This window comes from Lates calcarifer, linkage group LG14 (genome assembly GCF_001640805.2).
Source record: "Lates calcarifer isolate ASB-BC8 linkage group LG14, TLL_Latcal_v3, whole genome shotgun sequence".
Classification (NCBI taxonomy): domain Eukaryota; kingdom Metazoa; phylum Chordata; class Actinopteri; family Centropomidae; genus Lates; species Lates calcarifer.
The window spans coordinates 5,226,866-5,249,821 of NC_066846.1; the positions used below are offsets into that span (position 1 = coordinate 5,226,866).

The following is a 22,956-nucleotide window of genomic DNA, read 5'->3' on the forward strand; positions in this document are numbered from 1 at the left end:
TCCTAAATCATACGAGGTCCCCAGGTCCACTAGTGCAAATAAAGCAAAATCAAACATATGGGAAGTAATCAGATTATGCTGCAGATGTGAACTATTTTGAGGCACAGTATCACAGCAAAGTAGTCCAAATGTTACTAAGAACAGAGAAATTGTCAATTGGATGCTGATTATTATTTTTGCCATGAAATCAGTGATGTGTGTGGGTTATATTGTGAAAGGATCCCTGCAGCTCCAATTACATCCAAGCAGCATGTTCCGGTCAGGCAAAAGGAACATTTGTGTTTCTAATATTATTGTACAGCTCACCTTTGCATTTCATATTTTGACGAATCTGACTTCTAATGAGTAAAAAGTTCACTAAAATATACACTAATATTAGAATTAACAGTCAGCACCAAAGAAGCATCCTGAAATGACACCTCCAGGTCGAGTCAGAGCTACCAGTCGTGGTCTGGTGCTTTGGCTAAATGTAGAACTACTGTATGTGGCACGCAGTTCTGAAAGCCCTTCATTCTGGGACAGGGTGCCCTTTTTAAATAATGTAACCTTCAGAGTGTGAGAGGTGACTGCTTGTGCTATTCACTGTACTCATTTTAAATGCTCACTTCAAAACATGGCCCCAGGGGCCTCATTTGAGTATGGATGGCGCTTCACAGTCAACATTTGACCTTTAAAGCCCCAAATGGTTTTTCCTCAGTTATTTCAGTGTTGCATATGCACATTTTCCCAAAGGATATGGATTGCAGATGGCAAATAGCTCTTTGGATTGTTTTCATTTAAATTTTCTCCAGTGCTCTCAGTCCAGTTCAAAACTTGATTTGTAACCTACTGTTTTCAAAATAAGACAAATCAAAAGCAGACTTTTCTAACTTTAAAAAACAGTTTGAACTCATGACTCAGTTTTCCTTGCTGTCTGTGCTCCTGGTAAGAGGTGTGCAAATCATTCTGAAAAAGACATAGCTCCACATGTTGTTTTTGTCATCTGTGACATGGTCATGCTTTTGCTGCTTCCCACACAGTATGTGCCACTTGCATTTGGTCTTATCTTGTCTGTTCGCTTTATTTTCTGTGTTTGCTCCTGTAATGTCATTGCAACTCTTCAAGATAACCATAAAACCAAATCTAGTGTACCAGGCACACACTGTACTGGATATGGCCACATGGTGGTTAGAACACTTTTTAAAAATTGCACTTGTGTAATGGATGGAAACCGTAATCCCTTTCTCAAAAGTCAGATAATCATTTTTCTGTTAGGGAAACAGATTGACCTCTTCAACCCTTCCTGGCATTTTGGAGGAAATAAGTTTTTTTTTTTTTTTTGGCTTATCACCTCTGCCCTAAAGAGATTTGCACGCCACTGGGCCCATGCAACCATATGATTTCAATCTCACCTGATATACTGATAAGTATCATCCCCCCAAAAAAAGCATTACACTTAATATTGCAGCATGCTGTAGCAATCACATAATACTCTAAGATGTATTTCCCCACACTGGGAAAAAAAGCAATCATCACAAGGGAAAAGCTAGTTCTCATAAGCATAGAAGGTGTTTATTACAGATCTGCAAGGAGAAAAATGGATTTACAACAGCCACAGCTGAATCTGTATGCTAATTTGTCTCAGAGCGTTAGCATAAGCCATTCCCTCAGATTCTGTGAGAGAAACATCCACCTCCTCCTGATGGCCTTGATGTACACTTTACACTACAAAAATAGCAACCCTTTCACATCCCAGTAAGAGTTCATGAGCCGGAGGAGGACATATGAAGACGCATGGATAAAAAAAATACAGAGATGAGGACAGTGTCACAGAGAATTATCAAAGACAGACTGGAGTGCATTCCTTTGATTAAAATGTATTTATGCTTGGTAGACACCGCCATAAAGGCGCCTTTATACAACATAGCCATGACCATGTTGTGAGCCTGTAGAGGAGGGTGTTCAAAGGTACTGTGTGGTTTTTGGGTAACACCCCAGTCATGTAGAATGGAGGAGGGCTTCAAAGGGTCAGTTCATGGTTATTATAAAAGATCACATTCTCTCCTTGACCTCTACGTATACAGTTTTATGTGCTGTGGATTTGAGATATACACCTCTAAGATTTCTGACTACACTCCAATTCAATGGTGAATAAAATTGACATTGTGTCGCTCACAGAAATGAAAAATGACAATTTAAAAAACCCTCTCTTTCCAGATATAGTGTTGGGGTGACTGTGGACAAGCTACAGACCACACTATTTTCAACTGAACTACTTTCTAATGAGGAAATAGTCTGTGTGAAAACTGTGTGACATGTTGGTCTGTGGATTATCCTGCATGACTAAGACACTTTTTATGGAAAGCCACATTTTTAAATGGCTCTTTTTTTCTTTCTTTTTTTTTTTTTTTTTAAGAGCTCTGGGAACCACAAACATATTTCAGTCACTTGGGGTGGAAGCATAAATCTCTGAGTCAAATATCTCAAAACATAGGAAATAAAACAAAAACTGTCAACATTGTTTGATACAGCTAAAGGTGAATGAGAAAATGCTTTTTTTGTAATTTGGGTGAACTGACCCTTTAACTACAGGTCAGTTACTTTCTATTTCCTAATGCATTGATTGTCAGCATTATTATAAAGCTCAGGTGCCATATGACAAATGACTGATTATAGTCCTCTGATACATTTGCAACAACAAAGAGTTATTGGAACGTATTGCCTTTAGAATAACACTGATTGGCAGACTTATTAAGAAGCTCAGGTGCGTGGCAGTAGTGTTCTTAATGAATGGGCCCGGGTGGTGTCAGATGCCCATCAGGGTACAATAGAGGGGGGTGACAGGGCTGGGCTGTCCCATCAGTCACAGTGCGGTGGGGGGTCAGAGGTGACCCTGGCACCCCATCTGGTTCAGAATTCACTGATAGGAGAGAGGAGGGGGTGTGTGTTGAAAAGAGTGGTTGTGGTGTGATGTTGGAAATTCGGGGGGGTCAGGCATGTCTGATGCTTATAAAGACAGATACAGATATATGGGTCCTGATGTAAGCACACGAATGCATACATGTTCATAGGCAGATGCATGAGAACACATGCTACATCTGTAGTGTGTGACTACAGCAGTCTACACACACACATACACGCATACTCTCTCCCAGAGGGGTGGGGTCAGGGGTGATCTGTCACATGACGTACCTCCATTGTAACAGATGAATGCACACACACTGTCGCGCACACTTCAACACGAACAGACTTGTGTCCCAGTGAGGCTGGCAGGGTCCTGACCTGTGTGACCAGGCTCGCAGGCCAGGCAGGCATATGGGCCAGGACCCTGGGGGCAGCGAGATAGACAAAGAGCTGATTGGCACCGTTAGAGGATAAACATGCATAGTTTACCCAGCTTTTAAGTCAGGAAATGAAGTTTACACACCTTTTTTGTACAGCAAATTGTTTTTTTTAAGATAAGTTCTTTGCAAATGCTATCAGCCTCATGTTTGCTATAAGCAATTGTTGTTCTCTTCAAAAGACAGAGTAAAGCATAACCTGATGCTGATATGGAAGTGCTTTTGTTTGTTCGGGCAGGAGCTGGGAGGAAGCAGGTGTTGGTGGTAGTTGGCATTGTAAGCTTGGACGAGGAAGGACATACATGGCTAGGCATGGCTGGGTCCAAATTAACATGGGTTGGCTCACCTGCTGCAAACTGTGTAATTTATATCCCACATCACTGAGTCTAATTCATTTGTACTTATTTTATGTATAGTCATTTTGTTTTTGCCGTGTGGTGCTAAAATGGGCAGATGGTGGAAAACAATCCATGCAAGGCACTAACCCTGTTTCTGTCTTTGTGTCTCTCACTTAAAGATACACATATACATACACATACAACAGTGCAGGAACAGGAACAAAAAGCTCAAGAAACAATATTAGTTTGACGAGTCTTCTAAAAACAAGATAAATTCTACAGAAACACAACAGTTATCTCACCCTGCTAGTTTTTGATGGCTCTTTGTAGGTCCCAAAACTGTATCCAGACCTGTGACTATCTTGCTTATACTGATGTGCAAACTCCTTTTACTTCTTAAAAGAGCTGTTTGTAGGTTTCACTATTGCTGCATAGCCAGCATTAGCATTAACAGCTATTTAGCCACCAGTCTAGAAGATATGTTGCAAGTTTAGCATCAAACTTCATTCCCTTACTTCCCAAGAGCTACCTCCAGAAAAGCAACAGCCATGTGATTCTTCTTATTCTATCACTTCTTCTTTCCTACTGAAGTTAGCATGCTAACAAGCTAGCCCTGGCCCACCCAGCCCGTCTTGTCGCCCATCTTGTCGCTCTTGTATTGTAAATACAATGATGGTTGGACGTTGGACCATCATCACCACCTGTTCCTGACAAGAAACTAATTTTAGTGGCAGAGAACGCTTAAAAATAGTCCCTTTAAAGAAATCGTCTGACATTTTGGAAAATTGTCTGTAGGCTAAATATGAAGCTCAGGATTTCATCCATGACAGAGGTATCTGGGGTGTGTGATGCAACAGAGAGAAGATGGAGATATATATATATATATATGTATGCAGACTTTGTCAGACCTTTTCAGAGGTCATATTAACAAATTTTAAATGGAAAGTACATTATAAAGTGTGAAAGACATGGGCATTTGATTTGAAAAGATGCTTTTGAGTTGCATTCTGAGAAGTGTAGGATCCCAGGTTTTTGGAGCTTGACCTAAAACTCTGGATGTTGGCCTCTGCAGTTGAGTTGTACAACAGCTTGCCTTGCTGTAGAGTTCATTTTATCGGGTTTCATTTGTAAGTTACATTCTCAAGTGTCTCTTTCTTGGATTGTTTTTAGGAAACCAACCTGGTCTGCATTCTGCAAATCGATTCTACATCAGCAGCCTTCACCTGCGATCTTTCCTCTCTTATCAATAGAGATTAGCTTTCTCCTCCCAATTACCATGTATCACTCCATCTGTTCTCTGTCTCTCTCACACAAACACATGCAAGGACACACACACACACACTTATCGCTACATGTGATATACACAGTCGATCAGCTCGAGTTGAAATCTCTTCACTCCAAATTTACTCCTGAGTCCGTGTGTATGCATGCATACAGACACACACACTCTACCTGACACACACACACAGACCCGTGAGATGTGCACAGGAACAAATCACCAGCTGCCAGTGGTAAATGAAGATATAACCACTCCTGGCCGCCATGTACCTTCAGCAGTGCCACTTAATCCTGCCATAGGATCTAATGTGGATGGACACTCAGTGATAGAGAGAGACATGCACTAACAAACACATCCACTTCAGCTAACAGTGATTGACACAAGCCTGCACAAAGCTCTCTCTGTCTTTTACACACAGGCACCCACACAAAACAGCAGAAACATACATGCAGGAGAACACACACTGCACACACACACACACACAGTACTACAGTTGCATTCACACTGTCTGTGCTTAAATAGTTCAAAAGATTCATAGTTTTCTCTTTCAACTCCTGCCAAATCTTTGATGTTTACCTTACATTTTGCTGTTCTGACATGATTCCAAGTTCATGCTACACCATACAAATACACTTTAATGCATTCTCACACTTCTCACTCTTTTTCTATTTCTATGTATGTCTTAATGTGTGGGGGAGGGGGGCCTGATGAGAGGTACAACAGTTAATAACATCACACCTTGAGGACCTTACATGTCCCAAAACAATGAATCAATCCACTGACATGTTTTCAGTGATGTTTAATCTGTTCACCATCTTAGTTAATTTGTTAGCATGCTAACTTTTGCCAATTAGTGATTAGCATTAAATGTAGCTGGGAATGGCAATAGTTTAACTGGTATTTGTTCATGCACCAAAAAATTGGACAAGATTCAATTGTGCTAGTAAAGTTAAGAGGTCACCAAAGTGATAACAGTTCATTCTGAGGAGGACAAGAAAGTGTAAAGCATGGCATTTCATGTCAATTTATCCTATGGTTGTTAAGACATTTTACTCAAAATCACAATTGTCAATAAGATTCATCCTCTGGAGGCCATAACCAAATATATTAAAGTCTATCCATCCAGTAATTGTTGTGATATATCAGTGTGGACCAAAGCTGTGGACTGACACACATCGCTAAAGCCATGCTGCTAGTATGGCTACATTACATGAATCCTTTTACAATTTACAGTCAGTCTCTCTCTCTCTCTCTCTCTCTCTCTCTCTCTCTCTCTCTCTCTCTCTCCGTCTCCGTCCCTCTCCGTCCCTCTCCCCCTCTCCCTCTCTCCCTCTGTCAGTCTCTTTGTTCACATCCTCCCTCTGTCGGGGTCTGTCACCATTGCCTCCATCTGCTGAGAGCAGTGATCATCGTTAATGACAGGCGGGCTTTAATTAGCCCACAGTAAACAATTAACACAACAGCAAAAAAACATTTCAATGCAAATCACATCCTCCAATGACAAAGTGCGGCAACAATATCAATGAATACATTTGCCTGTAATTAGAAATACCTTCCAGGTTATTTCTGTGTGTGTGCATGCAAATGACTGTGTATGTGTGTTGTCTTAATAAATTCCTTTAAAACTGTTTTCCTTTCCTCTTTACTGGCTTTTTGTGTGACTCCCTCATTAATGCTCATAGAATTGCTATTTCAGTAATGGAAAGTAAAGCCATAGAAACTACAATCAAATGAGTGTGAATGGGCTGCAGATGAATAGGGAAACAGGATACACTGAAATAGCTTTCTCTGTATGTATGTATGTCTTTACTTGACATGTTTTTAAAACATCCTGTTTATTATTTTCAACATAAAGAAGATCAGTATCTGCATTGAATCAAATAGACTTGACAGCTCATGACAGAGAGCGAAGAAATAAAATGTGGCAGACTGCCAAGAATAGCACATAATGACACCAGTTGCATTGTATGTGAAAAAAAAATACTCCCAGCCTTGAATTGCAATTACATTGTTAAGAACAGGACAAAGAATTACAGGCGGAAGGAATTAAGTCGTATTAGTCCATCTGTCATTTATGGGTTGTCAGGCTCTGGAGACCATCTTCTCTCTGTTGGTGATTTGGTATGGTGAGCCCCTCCATATGCATCACACTCCCCAGATACCTCAGTCACGCATGAAATCCTGGACACCGTCATCCCAACAGCGTAACATGATGAGTAGCTAACAAATTAAAGACAGACAAATGGCATCGATCCTTGAATGCACTGGCTTTGTGTTAATTGCCACAGAGTAAGTAATGGGTCTTGGCTAAAGCTCTGCTAAAGGCTATTTGTACGTAAATGATCAAAGTTCCCACGTGGAATGAAACAAGGAGCTACAGTGGTATGTTACACTTTCAGCCTTCCTTTTTACAAGGGGCCCCAGTAAATGGCATGGAGGGAAAACAGTGCTGTTGACACAATAAATAATTTGTCAGTGATACTGTACGTTTTACTGTGAGTAAACTGAAATGCCTTCTCTGTTGTAGCAATATACCAGCTGATAGGCCTGTTACAAACCAGACAACAGCCGAAATGTCATTTCCAGCAAATGCTGCTGTACTTATCTGGGTCAATCACTAACAAATATGTCACCCTGTTTTGACCTGTAATTGTAGAGCCTCCCCTTGGGCCAGTCGTGCGATACAAAAAATAGCAGGGGCCAGGTGTATAAATGAAGTATCTGGACAGTAGAAAAACACTGAATCTGTTATTTATTGTTAAAAAATGTGCATACCTTCACGCACGCTTTACACCCTGTGTGACACTTCATTTGAAACCAGCCTTTTCATTACATCATAGCTTTCAGCAGCAGTTTCGATAACATATATGGCTATGTGAATGAATATCTTTTTTTACAGCTTTGACAGTATTCCAGCATGTGTGAATTATTTTATATGGTCACCCACCCAAATCATACAGTACTGTGGGAATACGAAAACCCTAAATTTGACCTACTTATGTCATTATTCTTATTACTGGGCTGTAATAGGACACAATACACAGTATACTGATACATATGGCTGTGTGTAACACCATTGACATTGCCTGTGCCAGATCAGGAATGGAATGAGTCTGGGTAATGTTCAAACAAGATTAAACAAGGGAGTGTTGACATAAATTTGCGAATAATTTTGCAAATGGGCGTTAGGCAAACACTTTCAGAATGACTCAGATGTATAAATCTGCCATGAAGATTTTTAACTGTTGTGCATGTGCAGATGTTTAGTTATGGATCTATGCAGTGTTTAAAACATCTGGCACGAGACAAGTGTGTGGTGAATCTAAAAGCTTGAAAGTGATACAAATAAATATATAGATGAAGTCTGAAATGTTCAAAACTGAAGTCCATTTTTAATGTGAAGAGGTGTATTTTCAGCCAAACCTGTGTTGTCTGGATCCCTGAGCCTCCAAATGGATTTCACATTATCAAAATTACCACTTTGATTTTAGCCCATATTGACTCCATCCCTTTAAGGGCTAAAATCACTCTCCCTTTTCTCTCTCTCCTCCTTTTTATTCCATGTTTTTCATGGCATCTCCATTTTGGCCCTGTTCTCCCATTTTATCCCCCCCCCCCTCCCCTTCTCTCTTTCTCCATTCTCTGGAGTAATTGCATTGATAGTGAACAGTGCTGCTAATTAATTATGCAACAGCCGAAAATTGAGGTGAGAGCGAGGGATGAGAGGAGGAGAGATGAGGTTTGTGCCAAATGGTCTACAGTAGAGAGAGGGGAGAGAGAGAGAGACTGAGAGTGTATGAAGCACTTTGAGGAGGAAAAAAAGCCAGATGGGAAGCAGAACAAAGGAAAAGCACAAGAAAATGAGGAAAGGAGGAAGATGAGAGGCGAAGAACGTAACAACTGAGAGGTTGTGTTTGTAACGAGGATCTGTCAAAATGTGGAGATCAACAGTGTGGAGGCAAATCAGGGCTCTCCTACAGAGGAAGATCAGAAGGATGGATGCAAACACTGGTGGAAAAGTCAAAGGGAAATATCAGCATTCCCTGTTATTCTCTGGTGAAAGGCGCAGATGTGTTTCTTATACTTAACATATGTCCCTATACTCCTCAGAGAAAATCCTGTGGGACTACTAGATCTGATGGATTTGGTAGGGTCAGGTTGAGCAGTACTGATACTGATTTAGAAATCTGAGTCAGTATATCCCAAAAGGAAAACTGAGACATATATATATACACATATACTATCTACTTATTCCCTGTTCAGAGGATTAGCGGAGTTGAATGTAGTTTAGCTGCAATTTCCACTAGCATGTGGTGGTTTAACTATTGAAGCTACTCATTAATTTACACTGCCCCAGCAGCAGAAATATGCTTTTATATTAATTAACTGTTGAACTTACTACCACTCACACAAGAAAAATACATCTATAATCTAAGAAAATAAAGATTAACATTAGAAATGTCATCATTATAGAGTTTTATAAAATAGTTTTAAAAATGCAACAAAATGTCCATGGTCTTTTTATTCCAATACATTGTCACATTTATGGAACAGCTCTTGTTCTTGTAGTCATTGTTTTTTCATAATGTAGCTTGAGTGTATTTGGCAAAAACAGTCTTCACTTAAGGTCCAGTAAAGCCTGGCAGACACTGTGTGAATGCAGTCCAATTTTAGTCCCAAATTGGTCACCCCTGACTAATTTTTAACTTGGGCCAAATTTCTGCCAGATCGGTTATCTGGCTCTCATCTGATGGATTTCTGGTATGTCAGAAATTTTGATTGGCTGTCTTGCACTTTGAGCGGTTCCACAGTCCTATTTTTCTCAATATTAAGGAAGCAATCGCCTTCAGATTTCGACAAAACGGACCAAGGTTACCATGCCTACATTCTGTGTGAGTGCCCATGTTGTGGTCACTCAATTGATCCATGGGAGCATGAAGGTGTCAGGTTCTGTTTGTGCTGAAAGGCCTGTCTAAATGTGTAGTGTAAGTTAACACAGCATGCAGGATTAATACAAAGCAGTGTCTTCCCTGCTGTTTGATTTTATTGCATGGTCCTCATCAGCACGAATTTACTCAGTTGTCATGAAACAGCAGATGTTAAAACTTTATGTTAGTATGAGCACTTTTAGGATTTCTAGTCCCTGTTAGCTGGTTCTATAACAGAAAAGGCTGTTAGTTTTTATTTGAAATTTGAAGTACTGTAGGAAAAAACATTAACATTTAATCTAAGATTGTCTGTTTAAATTAAAAAAACAACACTATAAGCTGTGCCTTGTGTACTACAATAGGCTGCATTCCAAAAATACTATAATGTGATTTCCGTAATGACAGCTGAGTAAACTGTATCCACTGCTGGAGACTATGGGATACAGCTGAATGCTTAGAAACAAGCCGGTAATTGGACTTCGAGATTGTTTTGTCAACTGCTGTTTCCAAGGTCAAGAGTGTCCTGTCAAGCTCAATATACCAATATAGTTGGCATTAAATTCATTTACTTTCTATCAGTGGCAGCTTTGCTGTAGCTAAATTATTTCCGCTGTAGCTTAGCTACATATAAGTGTAGCCTCCACTGTGCTAACTCTAATAGAAATTGTTTCCACAGCTGTTTCATTAAGAGAAAAAAAAAAAAAGCTTTTGCATTAATTTGGTTTTACATTGAACTGAACCACCTTTTGCACATCTTCATTCAGTATCATTGAAAAAGATTCCTATCGGTGTCTTTCATAAGTCATTGTCAACTATTTGTAGAACATAAACTATAACCTGCTGAATTAATTTTAGCTTAGACTGAAATATTCAGAGTTTAGATCGGACCAGAAGTCGAGTCACCCTCTTGTCCTACCTGTCTCTGTCTGCCCTACGTGTCGCACATTCTCTGCTTTTCAGAGTTTTATTATTCAAAATAATATTATATTAATGTTCCACTAGCCCATCTCTCTTCTTTGCTCTTTTGCATTCTCTCACTTTATGCCTCACCTCAGTCCTTGCCGCAGACCCCTCCTCTTCTACTTTTCCTTCATGTCTTCAAACACCCCCCCACCCCACCCCAAAACACACCCCCCCCCCCCCCCCCCCCCCCAAAACCCTCCTCCTCTCCCCCCTTCTCTCCCACTGTCTTATCCATCTCAGCCGCCCTCTCCAGCTGAAGTGCTGGCTCGACTAATTAAAAGCCTTAATCAGGATTCATAATTAGGTCTAATCAGTGCCTTGTACATCATTCCCTTGCATTCTCCCTTCGCTGGTGGTGAAGGCCGAGATGCTTATGAAATAATTTAGGCAACTTAATGCGTCCAAATGCGGAGCTGGGAGCAGGGCTTCAGTGAAAGGGAAAGAGAGAGGAACATGATTAGGACCAGGCGGCTGATTGCTTCCCCTTCCTCCCTCCCTCGCCCTCTGGTTCTCTACTTCACACATTCAGATTTGTTCTCTCACTTTTTCTTTCTCCCTCTATCTCCCTGCTCTTTTTCTCATGTGTGTGTGTGTGTGTGTGTGTGGTGCCCTCATGACAAGACAGTGGGGTAATAAAGCAGACAGCCTCCAAGATTACAGCTCCCTCCTCTACCTCCACTGCATCCACCTGCTTCATTACAGCTGAGGCCACAGCGCACTAAACCCTGCAACAGCCTCTTCGCTCTTTACTGCCTTCTGTCCACCTGAGCTCTCATCTGTTAGGATTAACACCCAACACAATACAGGACAGGAACGGAAAATAATTATACTGTTCATTATGCAAAAGGCCTCAGCATAGCTAAGACTACAGCCTCCTGGTTTATTACCATGCCTCTGTGCTGCTCTCATCACTTCTGCAGAGTAGGACTATGATCCCACGGAGCTGCTCCTTTTGAATTTCACTGGTGTGTATCATCGTAGCTCATGAGAGTCCTGACCGTGCAGAATGTTTCTCTTGTGCCTCTGTGTCAGCCTCCTGCTGTCTGAATAAGAAATTGTTAAGGGGAAAAAAAAATTCAAATCGCCTTCAAAAAGAAAACAGCAAACAGTAGGAGTCTGGCAAGAAAAGCTGCATAGACCACTTTCAGTATGGTGCTTATTCTGCCCTCTTTGTCAGTGTTGTCAGAATCAGATCATTGAAAAAATACATACCAGGTGCCCGGGTACGTGCTCATGCTGTGGAACACACATGTAATGGCAATTATGATGACAATGATTTTCCGGCGAGCCATACAGAAATTTGTCAAATTTATGACATGCATTGTTCTGCACGAGCTATTAGGCTTATAATGGAGTGGTTACCTTGACGACCATCAAGCCAGGTAGTGCAACAGGATGAGGGTTGTTGAGGACAAAGAAAAACTAGAATTGGTGTAATTTTCTGAAAAGGTTGCCTTTTGATCAGAGGGCCCTGTGTGATGTACTGTAAGGTGGTCTCAGGTTCTGCATATATGTCCTTAAAAACCACACTTAAAATGATCTACTGTATAGAAATAAATCCCTTAGATTATCGTTCAGTTTACTTTACATGGACCATAAGTAAAAATCTATTTTATTTTCTGTTAGTATGTTAGAAAGTCAGCTATGCGAATATTAGTGAGGCAGCCTGGTAGCTTTGCTTTCTATTTAACAGCAGCTGCAGGAGGACCATGTGCTCCCAGGTCCAAATAAGTAACACTTTTAACAAAATTTTAACACGTCTGAACATTTGGAACACCTAACAAAGGGAAGCACTACACATGGGAAGCAGCAAGGACCCTTGACCTGATAAACACCAGAAGCAGATATGATCAGCGGTCTGTTGAACACCAGTCAAAAACTGGTCACAGCATTGACTGGGAGACGGTCAGGGTCGTCGTCCAGGAGAGTGTGGACGGCCATACAGAGACTGAGGAGGTTGAAACCATCCTTGAACCAAAATAAGGGTTACCAGTCAGTCCTCTTTCACCATGTGACCACATGAAAGAAGAAGGTTCTTGCTTTAATCACTCCTCCCGTCCATACTGGCCATTAAAAATCCCTTGTGAATGTGCTTCCAATGCAAGAGATGAGGGACAAAATCCACCATCCTCATTCAGAAGAAATAGAACAGAAATATGTTCCAAAGGTTAGGTGCAGCTAATGCGAGAGAATTTAGCAGCCTGAGATCTTTTTAGCTTCAGATACATAGATTAACGTGTTATAATCCACCACATTTGTGATGGCTGTACTTAGAAGTTACTTTGCAGATTAAGATTTTTCATGCAAAATATGTAGTTAATGTTGTAGAGTGACTTGTCCCATAGTATACAGACACAATTGCCAGTTTATTAGGTACACCAATGTAATACTAATGCAGTCTAATGCAACTGGCCTGTATGGTCATTTTGGAGGCTGCAGTTTGTGGCTCTGTAGTTATACTAATGTGTTTCTATTACTTTGTCCACCCTATTATTCATGGAGGGTTGGCTAAATAATAGAAACAAGAATCTGTATAATGCACATTATAACCTTCATGAAGGGAGGATTTATTTCAGGACTTTTGTATTCCTCTGCGTTAGTTTTAGCTAGGTGTGTCTGATGAACTGGCAACTAAGTGTAAAGTAGTTACATTTAGTTCCACCTTGACCTGCTAACATTAAAATGCTGCTTACACTTTAATTAATTGATAATTTAATATCCTGAAAGGGGTCGTTATTCAGAATGAGTACTAATTATACTGAATTAAATTATCTAGCAAATCCTTTTACTCAAGTTTTAATGCAGGAGTTGAACTTGTGATGGAGTGTTTTTGCATTGTGGTATTACTTTTTTTTTTTTTTTTTTAAAGATCTGAATTTTTTTTTTTCCACCACTGTCCTCTCCAATGCTTTTAATAATAAAATGAAAAACAGAACTTTTGAAATTAGAACTGGATGGAGAACAATGTAGAGCCACTTCAGGCAAAAGAAATGAATCAGACCCAATCAGATAGTCCTCGTGACATCTGTTATAGCTTGGTTGAACAATGTCATCCAGAAACCATAAAATTTAAGTATCCTCCGCTTGCATTCTTGCTGAAATTTAAAAACTGCTATGTCTAGAATTCTTAATTATCCAATTACTGAGTACAGTACCTTGGAATAAAAGCTCTAATCAGTTGAAACAGTGGTAGAGGTGACGCCCTCCATCTTATGCAATGAGTATTTTTAGCAAGTGTCCACATTTCCTATAATTGCCTTTATTTTATTGTTGGAAAGATGATGTATCGTGCAGCACAGAGTCCAGTGGGCCTTTTCTGTTTATTGTAATTGTTTAGAGGTCTCAAAATTGACGTGACACTGAATTATTGTTGTTTTAATGTTCCGTATTGCTTTAGTAATCCTGTGATATTGGTATCATCGGTCCCAAGAAGAAAAGAACACTTAAGTTAGACCTAGAGTGTACTGCTTATAAGGTTTGCACTTGAACTTAACTCTGTGAGAATCTTCAAAAATCTGGATGTGGTGGACAGTGCCCCCTGAATGTGAGTCTTTTACTGCTCATTGCAGCAGGAGGGGAAACACACATGAAATGATTCTGCAGATCGGCATCACAACACAACGCTATTCAACAGTTTAAAAATTCAAATGTCCCTTTAATAAATGCATGAGGGCTGCACCTGTGGCCACTTTGGAATTACAGTGAAGTAATATTTACAAGCCTCTCAGTGTACATCTTTTGACTTCACACTGGGTAAGGCTGAAACTAATGTCATTTTGATGAATACAAACTGAATTAATGCATGCTCACATTTCACCCAAACACATGTGCATGCTTCGACTACATGCCATTAAATGCTATTTATTTTTTTTTTTAATTGCTGTGTTTGTAGTGCTTTAGAGAAGGAAAAGGGCTAAAGAACTATAACCTAAAGGTCACAACTGTACAGAGGCTGGCTGAAGTGTTTGTGTGTATGTGGCTGAGTGTGTGTGTGTTTGTCACTGAAGTCCACAAAAAATATTTCTTTGAGTCTGAATCCTGCTTACCATTTAAAAGAGCATTAGTCATGTGACACAAGGTGGTCTCACAGCCTCATGATGTGGCACACACACACACACACACACACACACACACTAAGCAGCTGTCTGAGCAGTCATTTCCAGGGGTATTAGAGGCCCTATAACATGGTGGGCCATTAACAGCAGAATAATATCACAAGTTGACCCTTGACATTCATAGCAGCTTATATCTCCTTGCTGATAGATGCAGGCTCGGCGGATAGCACTCTGTACTGGAAATGAACTGACACAGAGGGAGAAGAGGGCAAAATCCCTCCATCTTAAGCCTTGCTACAGCGAATAGCAGAGCGGCTTAAAAGAGGGTGGGGGGGGCGTGGGTGGAAAGTGAGAGAGAGAGAGAGACAGAGAAGCTTTGATACAAACTGGAGAAAGAGAGGGAAGGAGAGATGATGGGATAATGAGAATGAAGAGAGCAGACCCCCCCCCCTCCTCCCCAAACACCCCCTCTCCCGTCTCAACCCTGTCGAACCAAACACAGCGTGACAACGTTGCATTCAAACAGATGACATCACCTGTTGATTTGGTAGCACAGCCACAGTGACACATTACACCTCTCATTCTTTTTTTTTTGTTGTTTTTTTTATATGCTTTTTTTTATTCTGCCTGTGCATGCCACTCACCTCGTCTTTCATTCCTGTGGCATTACTCATCTTCTCCTCTCTCACTTTTGCGTGTTGCTTACCAGAATTCCCCCATCTTTAGAGCTATCTTTATGTGTGTTCCAGTGATTCCCCCTTGTCCAACCCACCCTCCACCTTTCCAAGGCAGAGTGATTAATAAAGCAGTGACACAGTTCATTTGAATCTCTCATTTACACAAATCCCCTCCTGTGCCCCATATTTTGACCTTTTACCCTTTCCCCTTCTGACTTGCTTCCTTTTCCCACATTATTTTGGTTTCAGCCCTCCATCGTTGTGCCCTTAAGCAACGCTGGAACCAGTTTCCCATGAGGCTGAGTGGCAGTCTGACCGACACTCTACCTCTACCTAACTTCATCTCATCCACCCCTCCCTGCCCTCAGATTTTCCACACATTTCCCCTCCATCCATCCACCTCCCAACACCCACAGATGACTCAATGCCCACCTGCCCGGCAGCCACGATCTATCAGTCAATCTGAATCATACACACACACACACACACACACACACACACACACATACACACAATAGTTCTTTGTGTGTGCTCCATGGGATACACGCATACAGTAACTGCTGTGAAGGACTAAAGTGACAGCTTTAGCCCTCAGGGATAGGCTGAACTTCTGTGTGCATGTGTGTGTATGTGTGTGTGCACATGCTCAAGGGTGTCCATGTACATGTAAATGCAGTTATCTCTATAAATATGTATGGTAATGCACGGGGAGAGGTTGTGAATAAAACATGGGAACAGGTGATGGTGGCTCTACTATACTCTTTATAGATGTTAATCTCTGAGGCCGCTACCTGGCTCTGATTATGAGGACTTCACAATATCCCGTTCAAATGTTACTGCAATCTGGGGGCTATGGTAAAGTGAATATACGTGCTATATGACTGTTCTTTGTGTAAGGAATTCTATTACAATAACAATATCTTTTGAATGTATGAATATTCTGTCTGTATGAGGGAGATTTGTAATAGTTCCACAATTTAATTTAACCAACAATCATAAAAAAGTTTTGAAATAAAGTTTTACTATAATTAAAGGACAGTCATAAGTTCTAATAAAACTTTAAAACTTTGCCGAGGACATTCATATGCAACCGAGCTGTTTATGATTCTGGGTACATCACTCATTTTGATAGACTTGTGTTTTTCGGTTGATGCTTGTAAACATCATAACCTGCTTATAATGACCCAGATAAGCTCTTTTCCCAGTTATGAAAAACCTGATTAACATATCTTGGTAACATATCTAGTGGAATAGTGAGGTAAATACATTTTTTATTTTGCACAGAGAAAATGAAAATAAAGTTTTCCCCTTATAAAAGCTGAAATTGATTGAAAATTCATTGTTGACCTTGGAAATAGTAGATTGAAGAGAAATGAATCCTACTTTAAAGTCAGTTAACTAATCTTTCTTATGTTATATCTTACTTACAAGCTAGTTGATTTACGTTTTTTGTCAAAAGACCTAAATATTGACCTTTTATTCATGATTACATAGACTAAATGAGTAAAGTTTAACCAAGAAAACCACTTTAAAATAATGGAAAATTAAGACCTTTTTACTATGAAATACTTAACCCTTAGAAAGCAAATACCCCAAAGTTACTGTTTGCAAATCGTGCATTGTAAAGTGTCTCTGCAGCTTGTTGTTTGCTACTGATCATCTCCACTGGAGCATATGAGGGTTAATTATTCTGCTCAGTGGCACTTCATCTGGTTTTGTGTGAGTGAGACTAGTTTTTGACCAAATACTGGTAAACTAATGGCATTCCCATCATCCTCAGCTGTACTTTGGGTTTAGCGCTAATTAGCAAGTGTGAGCATGCCAACATAAGATGACGAATGCGGTATATGTGCCAGACATCAACATGTTATCATACTGATGTTAGCATTTAGCTCAAAGCACAACTCTGCCCAAGTACAGCCTAACAGAGCTACTGGCATGGCTTCAAACTTTGATGGTTATTTTTTATACAAATTTCTACAGCTTTTATTTCTGGATTGAACAAATTTGGACCCAATTTCATTCAAGGGAGACAGTTGCATTTTGGTTGTTTGACCTTCATTACTGAAACACTGCACAGTATGTGTTTTCTAACTGCGTAGGAGTTTGTTTTTTTTTTCACTTTCTTTATCAGCCACAACATCATTCCCCTGACAACTGTCTCCATGACTTAATGATGTGCAAGGCACTTCTTTTTGACTTTCTGTCGAGAACCAAACTAAAGCAATAGCTTGCTAGATAGTTTTGGTATAACAGTGTTAACTTTTTTACATCTCTGAAGACACTTCAGTCGGAAAACCACTCAATTTTGTCCCACATACAAGCTGTAAGTCCAGGGTCTGCATGAAATCTACAGAAGAACTTGAGCATAGCAGTTTGAAACAGGAGAATTACACTAGATGCTGAATTTCAAGGACTTTTTATCTTCAGTGGGCAGTTGGTGCAGCATTAAGAAATCCATGACTTTATCAGCTTCTATCTCTGTGGCCATTAATTCTCACAAACAACAAATTCACACTCTCACATTACCCAGCAAAAATTGTCTGGTTTTGAGGCAAATTCAGACATTACAAAATGCTGGCATAATAATAGTGCTTTGTCAGGAGCCTTTTTTTTTTATCTACTTCAAGTGTGAGCTTATTTTTGAAAGCTACAAATCACATTGTGGAATAATAAGTGATTTGTCTTGATCAACAACATTTTAATTATGGTTGCAGGGCAGCAAAAATCTTATGATTTCCTCTTTATTAAAAACAGCATTGTTCACACACAATTACTGCTACAAAAACATTATCTCTTGCTTAGGCAAAGTCTCACAGTACCCTTCACCACTGTCACGATCATGTTTATTTAAATATCACTAAGTTTGAAGACCCAAAGAGGAGGTCACATAAGAAAAGAAGAGCGCTGCAGAAAAAACGAAAATGTCCTGTGGACCCAAATGAGATAGTCTAATGAGTTGCCAGGGTTTGATACAGTTTTCCCAATCACTAACACACTCATCCAGACAGACAGGGGTCTTACTAATGCATTCTGCTGTAGACATTTTCCCAGCTTGCCTCCCTCCTTCCTTCTTCCCTCTCTCGGCCTCATCTCTGTCTCTGTCTCTGTTCCAGCCTATCAGACATGACAGTACCAGCTGGCTGCTGGCAAACTCACAGCCAGAGGATATAAGCTGTGTGTGTTTGTGAGTGTGTGTGTGTGTGTGTGTGGGTGGGTGGGTGCGGGTGTCAACATATCTGTCTTTTGAAGGTGTGTGTCCATATTTCTGACAGTCTTAGGTGTGTTTGTGTGTGTGCAGTTGCATGTGAGGCACATGACGAGTTTGTGTGTTCGGTGTGATGCGTCAAAAAGCGGACGCGTTGATTTAATGTCATGGAGTCTGAGTGATCTGAGTCACAGGTGTGTGGCGGTTGCTTGGGGTGGGGTTAAGAGCAATATTTAATTCCTATCAAGATAGTTGTCAACACTTGCTGGAAGCAGCTGTGTACTCTTGTGGGTGCTTGGCATTTGCTTTTCTGTCTGACTCACTGAACACATTAAAAGACACTTATTTGCCTTTCTTGCTGTGTAGATTTGTGCCCGTAGAGAAGTGTACCTTTGCTTTTGTACATTTCTCTGAAGTTTGGGTAATTTATAGAAACGTCTAATGAAAAAAAAAAAAAAAAAAAAAAAAGGTGAGAGACTGCCTATTTCTTTGCCACAGACAGGAAGAAAATCAAACACCAACCCCCTCCTCTGTCTTGGCAGTTCTGTACACTTTCACAGGGCTGCAGGAAACATTTAAAGCTTATTGGAAACATTTGAGATGAACAGCAGATGTGTCTGTGATTTTGGCATGTTCGCCCCACACCGACCCCGACCGCTACTGCCCCTGCCCCTGCCCCGGCTCACCTTTCCCCCACTGCCCCCTCTCTCTCTCTCCTCCCTCCATCGATTAAACACACATATTCCCTTCTTTTCCATCTGTCCACCCATACCTCCTGTTGCCTTATGAAATTTAGCCCTAGATTCAAAGTGGGGAAAAAAACATCCCAGTTGGGGGAACACACTCGTCTCCCATTCCCCAAATCCCATCCTGAATGTGTATTTTTAGATCTTCAGTAAAGCAGACCTAAACATTCTTTTTAGCTGTTGTCTTCTGTTTGCACTGATCAGAAATGATTCCTTCATATTTGTGCTGTACTTTTACTTTTGTCCCAGTTTGTTTGCCTTACTCTCTCTTTTCCTTGGCGGATTTTTTAAAATACATTGTGAATAAAATTGTGTTCTAAAAAAAATTGTGTTCTAAAAAACTGTAACAGGTTTTGGTGACCTTTTAATAATCCTGTTAGACTAAAATACGCCTCCTTTTTATTCACAGTCGGGGCTTGGCACAAGATCTCCAGACAGGATGAAGTTGGGGTTAAGATAATCATGGTTGCAGTTTAGCAGCTTTGCCAGACATTAAGTAAGAGCTTTAATTTGAAAGGACCACAATGGAGCTTGATGGAAACCAACAGGACCCCGCGGACCTGTCCAGACGGGGGTCTGAACGAGCTCTCTGCTGGTTGAAACGGGCCAGAGCTGATGACAGACAGGCAGACCAGAACTGACGAGAACAGGAGCTCACATGTTACACGCTGTTTGTTCTGTACGGACTCCAAAATCTGTGAGGCACAGAGGGATGGGGAGAGATTTAAACGGCGTTTGGAGAGGGAGAAAAATCAGAGGAGAGATGGGAAACGAGTAGGAGTAGGGGTGATGGAATGAGAGGAGGTGAGAAGTGGAGAGGAAATGGGTTGACAGTGAGTAAGGGGAGATGGAGGTGGGAAAACATTTTCACATATTCATAAGAAAAATTATTTAAGGTATGTTTTATGGTAAAGGGGCTGCATCTGCTTTATGTCCTGTCTTAGAAGTGTCACATCTCCTCCAGGAAATAAAGAGGATGAAATAGATAGATGTGTGTGTGTGTGTGTGTGTGTGGAGCCCACAGAGGTAGGAGAAGTATAGAGGGAACTGCTGAAACCTCAGGCACAGTGACACGGAGGGATGGATGAAATGGGAAAGGAGAGGAAAAGGAAATGAAGTCATGGAGTGAAAAGGAGTCTGAGGACACTGGGTTAATATAGTATGAAGTGAAATATCTCATCCTGAAAAGACCAAAGGGGAAGAGAAGAGTTGAATAAAATAAACACTGTAGTATGTGTGAACCTGTGAATGTGTGTTGAAGAGAAACAGGCAGAAAATGAGAGAGAGCACGAGTAGGGCATGGGGTGAGTGGACAAGCTCGAGGCCAGTTGGTGTTTGTTGTGAGGTGTTGATTCTTTTGCAGAGCCCCTGAGCCACTGGCGTTTAACCTCAGTAACAGCTAAGAACAATGGCTAACAGCCACGTAAACTGATAACATGTGAGGAGAAATACAGCATTTACTGCCTAAGACAACGACATCTGGAGCTGGAAAACTGAATCAAGGCTCGAGACGTGGACAAGGTGCAGAGAGGTGAGGGCAAGTGAGGCAATGTGCAGGTGAGCCCTTTGAGGGCGTGGTAAAAGGAAGGATGTGGAGGTGCATTGTGGTTAAATTGCATCCTTTTATAAATCCCTAGATGCACGATCCACCGACTGGGGAGCTTCTCAGATTCCTAAGCAGTTCCCCGGGGGCTTGTTTAACCGCGGCGCAAGCCCAGTTTTTTATGAATCACCTGCGCTGTAATGTGTGTCACTGCTCATTACTGACGAGACTGACTGTGATGTGGAGCTGGGAGGTCCCGGGAGGGGGGCGGTGACTCCTTTTGGTGAGGGTTACGACCCCTGAGGTTGCACGCATCGACTCATCACCACCAACATGTAACCTCAGTGTGTCGGTGTGGCTTCAGCACCGTTAATGAGTGTGTGCCTGTGTGTGTGTGTGCCTGTGTGTGTGTGTGTCCCTGTGATGTGATTTCATGTTGGCTTCAGGTGTAGTTTGACATATGCTGTTTTTGTTTCTCTCCTCAGTGTGGATGTCCAGTAATTAGATGATGTGTGTCTTATTTCTAAGGAAGTCTGATAACTAAGTGTCTGCAAGGTAAATGTGTGTGTGTGGGTGTGTGCGTTTGCAAAAGAGACAGAGAGCGAGAGTGGCAGCGAGCAGAGTGCTCAGTGTGTGTTTGTGCTTTCTGCTGTGAATGTGTTCCAGATAGTGCTGCTGATGGCTATCTTTCGGAGAGAGCTCTATTGATTTGGCTGGGGTAAATAATTGGTTGGGTCTACAAGCTGTCATGTTCGGCCTGATTGCTGAGCATTGGTGGTCTCGAGCAGTTATCTTCCTCCATATCCCTCTCTGATCCTCCTCTATCCTCCTTAGTCTATCTCTACATTTATTGATTAGGACCCTATATGACCATTCTCCATCCTTCAATTTGGGCAATAATCCCTGTCCCAGAGCTGCATGTTACAAGTTATCTGCTCACAACTCCTTGTTCTTCTGTAGGGAGAGGGCAGGTACAATTTAGGGAGGTGAAAAACACGAAAATGAGGAGAATACAGAATGAGGACATTTGGAAGGGTCAGACGTAATTCAGGCTTGCGTAGTCTGCCCTACTTTTCCTTGACAGTGGACTACATTATTACTACTGCTGCAAAGTGAGGTAGGTGGGGTGGGTGTTAGGGTGGACTGAGAGAATGTGGGTGAGTGTGTGGGGGTCCCCTGCAAATTTCATTTCATTAACTAGAACTTAAAACATGAAGAATCTAAAAGGAGAACCATTTTGAATATAAACGTTACTGTCCCTGCCCTAATTAACATCCCAAATTGCAGACAGATTTAAGATGAAATCATAATGAAAAAGAAAAACCTCCTCAGCTGGATGCTCCTCCACTAAACCAATCAGCCCTGCTGGCTCTGTGGTCTACATCCTCTCCACTGGGAGGGCTGGGTGTCAAGTTTGGGAGGCCCTGGCCCACATGCTGCCGTCTGTAACAGGGGTCACTGAGCTGAGGCGATGAGAAGAACATTAGCGACCCCGCTTGAACGGCTCGGGGAACTGCAACCCCCACTGAGCCAAGAACAAGAGGGTTTATTATCCAGGCGAAGCCACAGAGCTTTCTTTTGAATGTATGGAGAAACGCCTCATTTACTGCAACTGGAGGATTTTTGTTCGTTTTAAAACCTATACCAGGGCCAACATTACATGCACATAATCCCTGGAACAGCTATGATATAGCCCTACAGGGACTCTGTGATATTTAATTATGGTTTTGCAAAGCATAAATGTATTATGCCTGTATAAACCAGTTGGATACAGATACCACATCTGACTTAAAAGTGACCTAACCGTACATTTTTATCCAATGGTAGGCCTCTTAAATAGACTGTACACACATAAATACATTTTATAAATTTAGCCGCATATTTAGCTGTGATCTCTGC

At 41.2% G+C, this 22,956-nt stretch overlaps 1 protein-coding gene across 2 annotated transcripts in view; it reads left to right on the top strand.

Moving 5' to 3' along the window:
* Positions 1-22,956, top strand: part of serpinh2 (serine (or cysteine) peptidase inhibitor, clade H, member 2) — a 50,194-nt gene that overhangs the window by 10,550 nt on the left and 16,688 nt on the right. The window lies entirely within an intron of this gene.